This window comes from Ambystoma mexicanum, chromosome 1q (assembly GCF_040938575.1).
Source record: "Ambystoma mexicanum isolate Mex_15411 chromosome 1q, UKY_AmexF1_1, whole genome shotgun sequence".
In the NCBI taxonomy this organism is placed as follows: Eukaryota; Metazoa; Chordata; class Amphibia; order Caudata; family Ambystomatidae; genus Ambystoma; species Ambystoma mexicanum.
The window spans coordinates 429,688,454-429,703,641 of NC_090922.1; the positions used below are offsets into that span (position 1 = coordinate 429,688,454).

Consider the following 15,188-nt stretch of genomic DNA (forward strand, 5'->3'; position numbering starts at 1 on the left):
ACCATATTCTGATGTTTACAAGGTACGTGGCAGGCATCATGTTGTTATGAATGCATTGTGTGCATTATATGATATGATGTGCTATGGTATTTTGTGCCATTTGTATCGCGCCTACATTCAACTGTGTGAAGGCGCGCTGAGGAAAGGGAGGCAGAACAGAGGCCACACAGAGGCATTGATTCCTCTAGGCCAGCTGACATTGAGAGTGCGCAAGAGAATGGGAAGCGGGAGGCCAAAGTGTAGTACATGGGATCAATACAAAATATAAATAAATGCAACTACGGCCGGTGCTGGCAAGGATAAGTGTAGACATGAAGTGGTGGCTGCACTGTTAGGGTTATAGAAAACAGTCCCCAAGTGTGGGGATGGTAGAAAGCCAGTGCAGGGGTGTAACTGTAGGGAGGGAGGTGGCCTTGGGCACAGATTATAGGGTGGGGTAGGAAAGCAGTGCACAATACTAGGGGATAGGAGGGGAAAAAGAAGAAGCACATGGAAAGGTTTTCAGGTGCTTTCAGACCCGCCAATGCTTCTCCTCAAGGACCAGGGAGACAGAGACCGTGTTCCACAGGGAGGCCGCAGCAGAAGAAACACATCTACCACCATGTGGTTGTGTGTAGAAGCAACTGACTCTGAGGGTGTACGAGGCGGATGAGGGAAGAGCTGGAGCAAGCAGATATAGGGGAAGCGACAGTGCAAGGTATTGAAGTCCCAGGGACCAGAAGGCCTTCTGCATAATGCACATGGCTTTTAGTTTATTGTTCGCAGCCACTGTGAGGTATTGCAGGCATTTTAGTCCAACAGAGATACGATCCCTGCCGTTCAGGCCAAGGACAAGTTGTGCACTCCTCTTACGGATGAGTTGCTGAGGGCGCAGAGTGGAAGCTGGGAGATTTAAAAAGAGCCTGTGGCAACAGTGCAGCGTACAAAGCACCACAGCTGTGCAGACACTGACCTTTTGGGAAGTGACTGTAGGTTGCTAAGATACATTTAGTGGTGGCTTTAGTGCCTTCTTTTTACAAGTTATGTAGTAAGTGGGTTAGTGGGGAACCATTTTCGTAGCATTGTCGGAAGGAAAGAACAGAGTTCCTGTTTCGCTAATATAGTCTATGATATGGGTAAATGAAAACGTTGCAAGCACATACGAACAAATTGCCACTTTATGGAAGGAGATGGGAGGAACATCAGTATGCTTTTTAAACACATAGCGAACGCTTAGAGGCAGATATCGTGCACACAGGCACTTATAACAGAGTTGTGAACATACTGCAAAAAAACTGTTCATACCTTTCTTTTGTGGTGATGGGTGCTTATGTGGATGAACGTGCATGTATAACTCATGCAATGTTTCACTGAACTTTCCACTGAACGTGTTTTCCAATAACAACACACATGCAGGCTGATTTTGTAACGGTACATATGAAGTCTTGTGGAGAACTGACATTGTAAGATGCTGAAGTCTTGGAGGGCATTGATGGATGCGTGTGTGAATACTTAGTAATACCTAATAAGGGCGTGGTGGGAAGAGGATAGTGGACAGGGAAGAAGGACTAATCATGATTTACAGGGGCGCGGCCCTTATGATACTTTGCGTGGCACACGTTCTATATTCTGCACTTTCGAACATGCTGGCTAATCGAAATGCGATTGTTGCAATTGTCCAATCAGGTGGTTAGAGTGTGCGTCACAGGAAAGGGCGGCCATATTTTGTTTCATTACTCTGTGTAGTGGGCTGGCAGAGATGACCAGACATACTGTTTTCATAGTGGGTGATTGCTTTGTGCTAGATCTGCTCCAGTATGCCGTGGAAAGAGGCCTTAATGGCAATTTGAATTTGGACGAAGTGGAGACTTTGTGGTGCAGTGTCACTGTCCGTACATTTGACCATTTGCTTGCAGAATGTCAACGAGTGTCCAGTTCAGGTACTGTACACGTTGTGGTAGTGCACTTTTTGGAGCATTGCTTTTGTGTTCCATAGCTTGTGCAAGTGTGTACCGTCAACTCAAAAAGATAATGAAAGAAGTGCAGCACATTTTTGCCACTGCAAAGGTGCTTTTCACATGTATACCACCAAGTCCAGTATATAACTATATAACAACGTTTTTCCATTGAAATTCATAGGTTTTTGCTAGTGCAACTTAACCATAACGTCCCTTTTAACAACGTTTTTTGTTAAAGGGACGTTATGGTTAAGTTGCACTTCTAAAAAAACCTATGAAATTCATTGGAAAAACGTTCCTACAGGGACATTATGGTTACAGATAAAACCGAAAAACCCCAGAAATTCGCCATTTATGGTAAGGTATGCAACCATAACTCGCGCTACCACTGTGCACTGCAAGGACTAGCACCCATGACCTCAAAGATGACATCACAAATGTCATTGATGACATCACTGATGCCATCACATGTCTGTCTCTCTCTTTTTTTGTTCACTGACATATGTAGGGCAGGTGGATTTCTGCCTGAACATTCAAAAGGTACTATATGTGTAGACCTTACCCTTCTCATATGTCCTTACACTCTTTTCCTAAGGGGTCAGTCACATCATGTGATACATGTACATAGGGGAAGAAGTAGGCCTGAAACACAGCAAACATTTCTGTGCATGAAGATTATCAGTTAGGTTATGAACACGTTCCGGTAATACTGCTGCTTTTCTGCTTACTTTACTTTCCCGGTATATGGGCATATTTGTGTGCGTTGTGGTCTCTTTATGGTTTGTATGTAGTAGTACAAATATGTAGTAAGTGAGGGGGTATTTGCTACTTATTACATGTTTCACAGTACGGGAAACTCTGAAAATAAAGCATTAATTATACTATGTAACATGGCAAACATTTAAATATTGGGCCTCTATGGTGCATGCTGCAGACAATGCCTACGTTTCTGCAAGAGGTGGTTGCTATACTGGAAAGAAGTCTGTAGTGCAATGTTGTTTATAGCAATGGATTGTGTACTGAATTATGTATCTAATGATAGTTCTCCCAATGACCTCTGATAGTTTTGTGGCAACATTATATTGACAATCCCTTGTGGAGGCTGTTATTAAAAATAAAGTCACATGTGATGGCATCAGTGATGTCATCAATGACATTTGTGATGTCACCTTTGAGGTCATGGGTGTTAGTCCTTGCAGTGCACACTGGTAGTGTGAGTTATGGTTGCGTACCTTACCAGCGAATTTCTGGGGGTTTTCGGTTTTACCTGTAACCATAACGTCCCTGTAGGAACGTTTTTACAATGAATTTCATAGGTTTTTTAGTAGTGCAACTTAACCATATCGTCCCTTTAACAACATTTTTTGTTAATGAATTTCATAGGTTTTTAGTAGGGTACTTTAACCGTAATGTTGCTTTAGGCTACTTGTTTCAATAAAGGGGAAATGTTTTTAGCAGCGCAACTTAATGATAGCGTCCCTTTAACAATGTTTTTTGTTAGTGAATTGCATAGGTTTTTAGTAGAGCGCTTTAACCATAACGTTGTTTTATCATGGTGTTTTCAGTAAAGCTGAGAGGTTTTTAATAGCGCAACTTAACCATAATGTCCCTTTAACAATGTTTTTTGTTAGTGAATTTCATAGGTTTCTAGTAGGGCACAGTAACCGGAACGTTGCTGTAGCATAGTGTTTTATGTGAAGATGATAGCTGTTTGGTACTACAATGGAACCATAACATCCCGTTAACAACGGTTTGCCACTGATTCCTTGGCTGCCGCCATCATGAACGTGTGGAAAGGCCAAACTCTCTGGTGTATGTATCCATCTATGCATCCCCTTCCTTTTCCTAATTGTGTTGGTGCATCTTAGTAATTACAGATGTACATGCTAAGTGGTGGTGAGTGTTTGACTGGTTTCCCTTTTTGTGTTAACATTGCATGCTGCAACTGTGCCGCACAGTACTGGCCGAGATGACTGCAGGTAAAGAATATGGACGTTTCCTAGGGAGACTGCACCTGGCTGGCGTATGTGCAATCACACTGCAAGTATCCGTAGGACTCCATTAGTGGCCGCATGACCGCATCTTCTAATGCATGTTTAAATAGTTGTGGGAGCGCACGTGTATCCGTTGCACAGCTATACCCATACGTAGGGCATCCTCTGTGTGCTCGTAACACCGGCCCTGTCGCCAGCCCTATGGATTTATAGGGTATGCAACCCCATTTCAAGTACTCTTGTCGACTACGTGGGTGGCTCTGCAAACGTACCAAAGTATTGCTGCAGCATGCCTGGTTGTATGAGGCCCACTGGTAAACAAGCAACAGCAACCTGCAGTGTAAAGGGGCCGTGTTAAATGTGGCATCAATTTGCTTGAGGTGCTGCTTGCCTTTCGATGACCCGTGAAACAGACACACCGGCTCTGCACTGAACACTGTGACGGAAAGTGTCAAGAGGTCGCCTGCAGGTCGTACAGTTGAAGAAAACATGTAACTGCAGGTGGGACAGTTTGTAGTGAGTCTGCAAAATGGCAAAGGTGGTGCAGCTTGGTCACGCACACACTAGTGCATGTAAAGGCAAGTAAGCAAAGAACAGAATGTGCAGAACGCAAACAATGTCAGTGGTGGTTAGGAAAGAACTGTAGCTGCATGGGTTGCGCTAACTAATTGTTTTCCTGCTCCACGCAATGAAACTGTGTTGCACGTTGTTGTAAACATTATTGTATTCCAGAATGTATGCATCTCCGTGTTGCTACTCCTATGGCTGATGGTGCAGCAAGAACTTTTTGTAGTGCATGTGACGACAACTGAAATGGAAGCAGAAGGGACCAGTGGGCAGTCTACCACGCTTCCAACAATGCAGTACGGTAATTTCATGTACAGCATTTTCCACATCTGCTGCGGCCAACAACAGTGGCACTCCTATAGGGCAGCAGAGTGCTAAAACATCCTTGCAGACCATATGCCACGCTACAGACCCTTACCCGGCAAAGGGCATTGTATTGTGCATGTACAGCAACGCGCTACTCTACAGAGGGAAGGTACAAGGAAGTGCGTGGAAAGGGTCCTTCCGGGAGCATGAGAATGACTGGTGCTTGTGTAGGTGAGGGCTACCCAATAATTCCATTTCTCGGCACGTCCCCTATGGTAGTTATGCAGGTGCAGCCCATTCGGTACTGGGCCTTTCCTGCCGTTCCATTTGTGGCGTGTGTTATTAGACCAAAATAAACTTAAAAGAACTGGAAAAGGAAAAAGGGAAATAAAGAAAGCTCCTTTCAGAGATGAACAATGGAATTGCCAATGAACGGCGGCATGGCACTGTGCAAAACACTGTAGTTGAATCGGGTGGAAAGGGGGTCACTGTCGAAAGCGGTTTCTTGACATGTTGCAGAGTGTTATGAAGAGCTTCAGTGCACAACACCTACTACAAAAATTCTTCCACAACTTTCAAGAAGGGCATCAAGGCAATTTGGATGGGGCGTGCAGAAATCGGGATGGCAGGAATAGTAAGATGAACGTTCTTGCTGGGGGAAAGTGTGCAGTGAAACGCCATATTCCTATGTGTGAAGCATGCCATTGGCACATGTCGTAGAAAGGCACAAATAAATTTCCCTGCAATCTAGCGTACATTCTCCATTTGCGGACCAAATGAAAAATAACGCAGCCACGTCGGTGTTGGCATAATGCGATAGAAAGTTATGCAGGAGATCGGAAACAGGCGCATGACCTGGGCAAATGCCTCATTCATCGCAAACGGCACTGAAACGCGTGTAACATGCTGTGCAATTTTCCCTCCACAATGAAGCACAGTAATGTCAGCATGTTTGTGCGTCACCACAGTGTCACCCAGGCAAACCAAATTCAATCACTTCATTGTAGGTACTCCATAGCACTACACATCCACATGATAGAATTCACAATGAGCAGCTACTGCACAGTGTTTTCCAATTGCTTTCAAGCAATGTATTTCAAACCTCCCCAAAACCCACACGCTGTGGCTCGTGAAACACACAGGCATAACTGCACCCTCTGCATTTCTGTCGACAACTATACCGTGTGCCACAGTCTGTGCGTACACACCACACCCAGAAACCTTATTGCCCAATCCCGTAGCCTCTACACGCCCATTTTTATGGCCGTCATCTGCAAAAGGGGCGTATCTAACACGTGCCACCCTGCAAGTATTGGGATATCTGCAAACCTTTCGTGCTGTGCGTGTGCAGGAGTGGGGGAATAACTTTCAACCAGGGTAGGGGACTTCGTTAGTTGTGGCGGCTCTGAAAAGGGCCTTTTTAATAAAATTCTTTTAACACCTTTTTGATTTTATTTTTATTTTTTTTTATTAATGTTTTATGGTTAACATTTTCTTAACCTTTAACATAAAATGATACAAAACATCCTTCTGAAAGAAAGAAGAAAAGAAGAAAAGCAAGGCTCCATCTTGGTCCGTCTAAATTTGTGTCCCCTCTTGCTGGCCTAATGGAGGGAACATAATAGACTGGGTAGGAAGACCATGGAGATGAGTTTCAGTTAAGTTGGGTTGATCGGTTAATTGACCTTTGTAATTGGCCAGGTCAATGGTCCTTCTGGTCGGCACCCAGTCAATCTGCCGTCTTCCTTACCAAGAGATGTTCAATAAATTTGAGCACCTCGAGTGTTTTTCCCAGCTTTTCCACTGTCATCAGTCTCTCCCAATATTCTTCTTCTGTATCTGCAGTAATGCGTGTGACAAAGTCTCCCAACCATAGCTTTCGTTTTTCCATTAGTTTTGGGCAGGATAATGCCAGGTGCCTAGTTGATTCAATTAGATTGGGATTTTCGCAGTATCGACACTTTTCGTCTTGTGGCTCAATCAATTTTCATTGGAGTTGCACCTCTTTGGTTGGTAGAATATTGAGTCTACAGCGCATCAGAAGGTCTCTATAATGGGACGACGGAAATCTCCTCTGATAAGGTGGGAGGTTATTTAATGCTTTCTGCTCCCAGATGATATTGTGGCACAATTTATTTTCCTGTTTCCGTATGCTCGTCTCATCCCAATCGTTTTCTTGTAGGATTTTCTTTGCTTTGTTCGGATTTATTTTGAGAGTCTCTTCTTGTACTACGCTAGAAACATCAGACATTTCTTCTTCCATAGTTGCAGAAGTTTCTTTCTTTCTCCACCCAATGATTTTGCCAAGATCTCAAAAGGCGCTGGTGGAGAGTCCAAAATACACTTCCTATAAAAGCAAAGGGTTTTCCACAGTACTATCGATCTTAGAGATTGTAGTCTTAGTTCCTGCCTTATTGTTGAAATTGCCACACAGTTTGGCAGTCTTAGGATCCTCCGCCAAAAAAAGCTTTGATGACATCCCAGGTTTCCCACTTCAAGTTGAGCAGAGATTCAGCGCTGTATGTCAGGGTAGCCACCACTTTTTGTTTGTAAAAGGTCCAAATTGGGATTGTGGGGTATTTCCCATATCTTCTGTGGAGAGTTATTCCCTGATTTGTTAATTTTACCAGTATGTCTCTGATCAGGTATATTGGCAATCTCGTTTACATTTTTGTTTATTCTTATTCCGAGATGGACCATTGACTCAACCGTTTCCAGGTTTTGGTTGTCAATTGACCATACAAAGGTCTTTCTTTTTGATTTCAGCCCTCTGGATGACTTCATTATTAAGACCACGGATTTCTTTATGTTTGCCTTCATTTTATTTCTATCCAGGTAATGTTTAAATTCAGTAATACGGCGCTGCAGACCAATGGCTGTTTGATCAATGAAGACCACGTCGTCAGCATAGAGAATCCAAGACAGCTCCTCATCATTATTTTCGGTGGAAATGCTCTTATCCTGCTCTGGGATTCCACCATATCAGCCAGATATAAAATGAACAGGAAAGGTGCCAAGGTACAGCCTTGCTTGATTCCCTTATATGTAGGAATTTTTTCCGTGGTGGCACCTCCTTTTGTTGTTATAATTTGAATTGATGTATGCAAATATAATTCCTGAATTGCTTCCACAAGATCCTCCGGGCAATTCCAGCTCTTCAATTTTGTCCATAGAAGGGCTCTACTAACTCCATCGAAAGCTTGCTCCAGATCTATGAAGCCAAGATATAAGTTTGTTTTGCTTTCGAGGGCTCCGAGCTTTAGTACATTAAGGATGAATAGGTTCAGGGAGGTTCCAACCCCCGTCACAAAGGCCGTTTGTCATTTATCCAATAAGCCTTCCTTAGTTGCCCACTTTTTAAGATCTCTTAGGATAATGGAGGCGAAGATTTTTCCGATTGAGTCCAGGAGGGCAATTGGCCTATAACTCTTGGGATCTTCTCGATCTCCTTTTTTGAATATGGGCACTACCAACGCCTCCTTCCATGTTGATGGAATGGTTCTAGTTTTCTTTATTTGATCAAAGAGCTGCATAATGAAACTCGCCCACTCATCCACGTTTTCTTTCAATAATTGATTTGAAATACTATCGGGGCCCGCTGCTCGCGAGGTGCTTAGCTTTTTAATGATGCCCTGGATGTCTTCATAGTCATAATCAATTTCCCAGGGATTTTTTTCCTTTTTGATAGGGCCTAGATGTATTTCGTCTCCTATGCTTGACTTCAACAAGTTCGTATAGTGCTCTACCCATTTCTCTTTGGAGACCTGAGAGATAGTCACAGCTGATTGGAGCTCAGCGCCTTTGTTAATAATCTCCCAGAGGCTGCGTGTATTTACTGTTTGTAGCGCTGCTAGCATCGTTTCCGCGTCACATTGTGTGCGCCATATTTTCGATGAACATTGCCAATTTTTGTAAGATTGCTTACATTTCCGAATAAGTTCTTCTTTATTGGGATGCAGACTTTGTTTTAACCTTCTGAGCGACGCTCTGTACTATCTTTTTTTCACCACCAGTTCTGCGTTATACGCATGTTTCCGAGTTATTAAGGGTTTAGTGTTCTGGACTTCAAACTGTTTTATTAACCATATTTATTCCACCTTGTTAGCGTTAATTCCCACACGGTCTCTATAGCCCTCCATTAGTTTTCCAATTGTAGGTTGTTTTATACGCAAGAGATTTCGACCTCCCGTCACTTCCACCTGGGGTTTAGGTAGACTTGATGTTCTCCCAGATTCCCAATTGAGTTCAATCTCCAGCAGGGCATGGTCACTGGTAGTTTGTTTCTTGACTTTCATGGAGTTAATCCAGCTGTAAGTGTTTCCTGCCACAAAGCAGTAGTCTAAAACGGCACTGGTCATATTACTGAACGAGATGGGTGCACCTTCTAGGTCTCCTTTTATCGTTCCATTAAGAATTCTCATTTCTCTTATTGCCATTTCTTCCATCCATCGTTTAGCGTTACCTTCTAACTCGGAATTGATTTTGAGCTTTCCTGTCTTGTCCATTAGCTTTATATTCAGGTCTCCACACAGAACAATCAGTTGATTTTGTTCCTTTATAATTGACTCATCTATTGCCTTCATAATATCAGACAGGTATGTCTCACTTTCACAGTCTGACTCCAATAGGTGTTTTTTAATGAGAATTCCATTTTCCTTTGGGTTGTTCTTTTTCCTTATTCTTAACGTCTGGGCATATGGATTTGGTGCACAGTATTGAAAAGCATCTATGTCGCTATCTTCTCTTACCAGTATCAGTAGGCCAGCACGAGGTCTTCCTATTGGACCCTTTTTCGCTGAATTCATGTATACCACATATCCTTCGCATATTGGGAGCTTTCTTATCCATGATTCTTGTAGACAAATGATGTCATACTTCCCTAAGAAAGCACATTCTCCCGAAAAGAGATTAGAAAAACCCCTAGTATTCCATGAGGCCAGTAGGGATTTGCACCTTACTGCCTCTATAGCAACCTATTGTTTCTTTTTATCAGGTTGAGAGACTCGGTCTCCTGTTTTTGCGACTTGATTGCTACTTCTCTGTATTGTGTCTTTTGCGGTTGCACTCTCCGTGTGAGGTCCATATAGTTTTGAGTTGTCCACTGTGAATCTCATTTTTTCAAGTCTGATATTTGACCTAGGTCTATAGACTTCTCTGCTTCTCCTCCTCCAGTCCTGATAGTCAGTTGGCCTTAGGTGTTTGTCCTCGCTCCCATGTTCATTTATTCGTTTCGTTCTCAGGATAGATCTTAGTGGTATAGTCGTCTTCTCGGCTTTGGCGTGAGTAGAGCTTTTGTCCCTGGGCTTGTCCTCACGCCGCGGTGTTCTGTGTTCTCTTGCTGGAAACTTATAACCGCTCTTTGGTTCTCTAATCGGAGCAGGCCTCTCAGGGCTCTGCTGTTCAGAACAATAATGCTCATTGGGGGCCTTTCTCTTACTTCTTGCGTTCCCCTCGATTTCCGACAGTCTAAAGCCCGCTTCGGCTAGCCTTTCCTTTGCTTTTAGTATGGTTTCTTTTATCCTTTGGGAGGCAAGATGGAGTAATATCACGTCTGGCCTTTTTTCCTCTGGAAATTCAATAATCAAGATGTCGTCAGTCATGATCTTTCTAAGAGTTGCCATTTGTTTGAAAATGGACATCACATTACTCCTGTTCAAAATTATTCTTTTTGAGTTCCTAGATACTCTTTCTAGTTTGAGGATATAAGTCTGCTGAGAGACATGCCCCCTTCCGCTTACTTTGAAATGACGTTCATTGCTTTGGCACTTATAGATTTTTCTTTGTGGATTCCGTTTGTCTTTAAATTCGGAGTCTCGATTCCTTCTCTGTGCCTGTTCCCTTCTGCCTCGGCGATTGTAACGCTCACCTGATTCCCGTAGAGGCGCCGGTCTTGACTGGGCGTATAACGTATCTGCAAAGGTGATGTGTAACACACGGCTGGCTCTTTGGGCTGGACCTCTGTGCACTGTATGTCTGACTTGAAGGGTAAGATGTCTGCAGATAGAAAATATGGGATTAAGGAACTGGGTTATTGAATGTCTCTCTCTTCTTCCCTTTCTCTTCTCCTGTAGAAACCCAAAGGTTAAAGCTCTCACCTTAGGTAAGGGAACGCCGTGCTCTCCATCTGCCTCGGGGCAGGGTGCTGTAACCAGTTTCTTCACTGGATAAGGGGAGCAGGCCTCTTGACTTCAGAGGACTGCTGTCCGTCGTTTACTGCACGAACGGTAAGTTTCGAGTAATTCTAATGTCTTTACAGTCTTTAGTAATGATGTTTCTTGTTTTGCAGGGTTCCGGCGATGGCGGATGACGGGCTGAAGTGAGTTGAAGATGGAGCCCGTGTGATGAATAGAAGCGCCTGGAAGCACGTAAGTAAGCGCTTGTTGCCTGCTTCACAATGCGCTCTGTCTTTTTATTTTGCAGGTACAAGTTCGGAGCGGCTGCAGGGTGCCGGAATACCCACTGGGTTAGATGTGGAAAGGAGTAATGGCACGTGAGTATTAAAGTTCCCCAATGTCTTTAAACGCACCTTGTTTTGTCTTTCAGATGCGGGATGCAGCGCCGAAGGCCTCCGGAGCGTGCGAAGAGTTGGTAAGCTTTTGTCTTTCAGATGCCGGAATGCAGTGTGAAGACCTCCGGAGCGCACGAAGAGTAGGTAAGCCTTTGTCTTTCAGATGCCGGAATGCAGCGCGAGGCGTTGGTGACAGCCGATGGACCAGGTAAGTGAAGAGCTGTCACTGAAGACCGTAATGCTAACCTGTTCTTTCTTGTCTTTATAGGTGTTGCTGAAGACTGGATTCAGGATGGTAAGCCTTTTTCCTTAGGCCCAGGATCAGATGCAGAAGACACGATGAGCGTTCTGCTGCAGAGGATGCAGAATAACGCAAAGCAAGATTCATCCATCGGGTGTGGTTTAAATAGCCTCCTGTAGTGCTTAGGTGTCTCCTTCCACAGCCACGCCTAGGTAAGAAAAGAGTTCCTGCTTTCCAGAAGAGTTCCAGTGTTCTGAATCTAGGGAGTGGCTCCTGCCCCACCCAACAGGAAAAGTAGTTCCAAACAGAAGAGGATGAGAGGCTCAACTGGCAGGCAAGTAAGCAGCATGGTCTGCTGCAGGTAAGTCCACCCAAGCATTATGAGCCCGGCGCTTCCAGCGCTGGGACTGGGCATATTTATGAGCCTGGTGCCACTGGCGCCAAGACTGGGTCCAAAAGGTCCCAATTGGGGCTGGTTGGCACTCGGAACCTGGGTTATGGATCTGCTTCCAAGGGAGTTGGGAAAACCCTGACCTTTTGGAAGCAGAGATCATGACAGTACCCCCCCTCAAGGCCCCTCCCAAACCGGGCTTCTCCGGGGGTTTTGGCTTGTCAGGAAATGTTCGGTGAAATCTTTTGATTAGGCGAGGAGCGTGGACATATTCAGCAGGTTCCCAGGATCTCTCTTGGGGGCCGTAGCCTTTCCAGTCAATTAGGTAAAATAGTTTAGATTTGGAGATCTTGGAGTCCAGAATGTTTTTGACTTCAAACTCGAGTTCTCCATCAACTAGGATAGGTTTTGGAGATTTAGTTAGTCGGGTTTGAGGTTGCACGGGTTTTAATAGAGAGACGTGGAAGACCGGATGTATCTTCATGTGCGGGGGCAAGTCCAACTTGACCGCTACTGGGTTTACTATGGTAGTGATGGAATAGGGACCAAGGTATCTTGGGTTGAATGTGCGTGGCCCTTTTAGAGGTAGATATTTGGTGGATAACCAGACTTGATCCCCTACTTGATATTGAGGGGCTTCCTTCCGATGTTGATCTGCTCCTTTCTTGTATTGTTCTTTAGCCCTTTGAAGGTGAGAAACAGCTTCCTTAAAGGCTTGGGTGATTGTAGAATGCAGGTAGTCTACTGCTGGTGTTTCAAGATCTTGGAGGGGATCCAACTCCGAGGTTCGAGGGTGACTGCCGTACAAAAGAAAAAACGGGGTTTTCCCAGTTCCCGAATGGACAGAGTTATTGTAGGCATATTCGGCTATCCAAAGGATGTCTTTCCATTAAAGAATCGTGATAACAAGAGATTACTTTTTTCTGTAAATCTGTGCTGGGTAGGTATAATCGTTCTTGGAAATACAATAAGTTGTCCTTTACTGCAAATTCCTTTCCCTGCAGATGCCAATTCTGTATGTCTGCTGGAGTTACAAGTTGCCTGGCCTTATCCTTAACTTCCTCTATGGATTCTGTGGCGATTACACCCAGAATTCTTTGTTCGGGAATGATTGGTACAGGTTTAGGGTTGATCAAGTGTTCTTCCACTCCCATCCGAGAAAGGGCATCAGCTTTACCGTTCTTTGTACCAGGTCGATAGTTAATTATGAAGTCAAACTCGGCAAAGAATAATGCCCAACGGAGTTGTCTAGAGGATTGGGCTTTTGCGGTTTTCAAATATTGCAGGTTTCGGTGATCCGTAATCACAGTAACGGTGTGTCGGGCCCCCAGCAGATAATGCCGCCAAGCCTTAAAGGCAAACTTGATAGCCAGAAGTTCCTTGTCAGTAATCGTGTAATTGATTTCAGGAGGCGAGAATTTGCGGGACCAAAATGCCACGGGATGCAACTGATTGGTTACCGGGTCCTTTTGTGATAGAACTGCCCCCATGGCAAGGCTTGAAGCATCAGTTTCCACGATGTAGGGGAGTTCGGGGCGAGGGTGTTTTAAGATTGGTGCAGAGATAAATTTAGTCTTCAAATCCTGGAAAGCTTGTTCCGCCTCGGTAGACCATTCAAAATGTTTGTTTTTCTTTAACAAGGCAGTGATGGGCTGGACTATTCGAGAGAATTCGGGGATAAACCTGCGGTAAAAGTTAGCGAAGCCTAACATGCTTTGCACACCTTTTACGGAGGATGGTGATGGCCATTTGAGAACTGCATCGACCTTCTTTGAATCCATACGCACTCCGCCAGGTGATAATATGAATCCCAAGAATTCAACTTCAGTCACGTTGAAAACACATTTTTCCAACTTAGCGAAAAGTTTGTGTTGACGCAATCTTTCGAGGACCATTTTCCCGTGTTTCCGATGTTCAGATTCCGATGAAGAATAAACGAGGATGTCGTCAATGTAAACAACAACACACACATCTATGAGCTCTCTGAGGACATCGTTCATAAAATATTGAAAGGCGGCCGGGGCATTGCAAAGTCCGAAGGGCATGACCTGATATTCAAATAGTCCATACTTGGTGCGGAAGGCCGTCTTCCATTCATCGCCCTCTTTTACTCGTACCAAGTGGTAAGCTCCTCTAAGATCCAGCTTTGTATATATGCATGCTTTTCTGACTTGGTCCAGGAGTTCAGGGATCAAAGGTAACGGATATCTATTCTTAACAGTGATCTGGTTCAGGGAGCGATAATCTATACAAGTTCTAAGGTCTCCTTCCTTTTTTGGAACGAAGAACAAAGCTGAAGAAGCAGGGGACTTGGAAGGACGAATAAACCCATTTGCCAGGTATTGATCCAGTTATTGTCGAAGGTGAAGGTTCTCAGGCTCGGTGAGGGCATAAATTCTACTACAAGGAGGAGTAGATCCAGGTATCAGGTCTATCTGGCAGTCATAAGACCTATGAGGAGGTAGAGAGTTAGCCTGATCCTTCCAGAAAACATCTTGGTATTCTAGGTATTCGGGAGTTAACTGGGGAGTCTCTGAAGAAATTGCTGCCAGTGCAACACCAGGTGGAGGGTGACAAGTAGAGACACATTCTGGAAACTGGACCGTTCTTGCTCGCCAATCGATCAGAGGATTGTGTTTCTCTAACCAAGGTATTCCTAGAATAATCTGAAACTGAGGGGCCTTGATCACATCGAACACGATCTTCTCATGGTGTCCATCTTGACTTACTAGCGTCACCTCTTGAGTGGTATGCGTTACTGGCCCGGAGGCTATCTCCGTACCATCCACCGTAGTAATGACGTCCTTTACAGCCTTGGGACAAAGAGTTAGATTCATCCTCAAAACCATTTCATGATCCACATAATTGCCGATGGCACCGCTGTCGACGTAAGCTTCAATTGCATGTAATCGATCCGGATTATCAGGGCTAATGAGGACCATAGGTATCACGAAATGTGAGGTCACGGAACTGGTTTTCACGCTCGGCAAGAGGACCTCTATTCTTGTCGGGCGAGGTCGTTTCCCTGCTCAGAGTTTGTAACTTTGGTAACTGCAGCTCCTACTGCCTTCTTGGCAGGTTTCACCGGACAGTCTCGAAGAAAGTGCCCTGAGTTTCCGCAATAGAGGCATAATTGCAACTGTTTTCTCCTTTCCCGCTCCTTTTGTGTTAGAGGACCTTTCAGACCCCCTATTTGCATGGGTTCCCCGGGGTCTACTCCTTTGGAAGGAGTTGGCGGTTTGGA

At 44.5% G+C, this 15,188-nt stretch overlaps 1 protein-coding gene across 4 annotated transcripts in view; it reads left to right on the top strand.

Moving 5' to 3' along the window:
- Positions 1-15,188, top strand: part of DNAAF1 (dynein axonemal assembly factor 1) — a 1,258,717-nt gene that overhangs the window by 153,374 nt on the left and 1,090,155 nt on the right. The window lies entirely within an intron of this gene.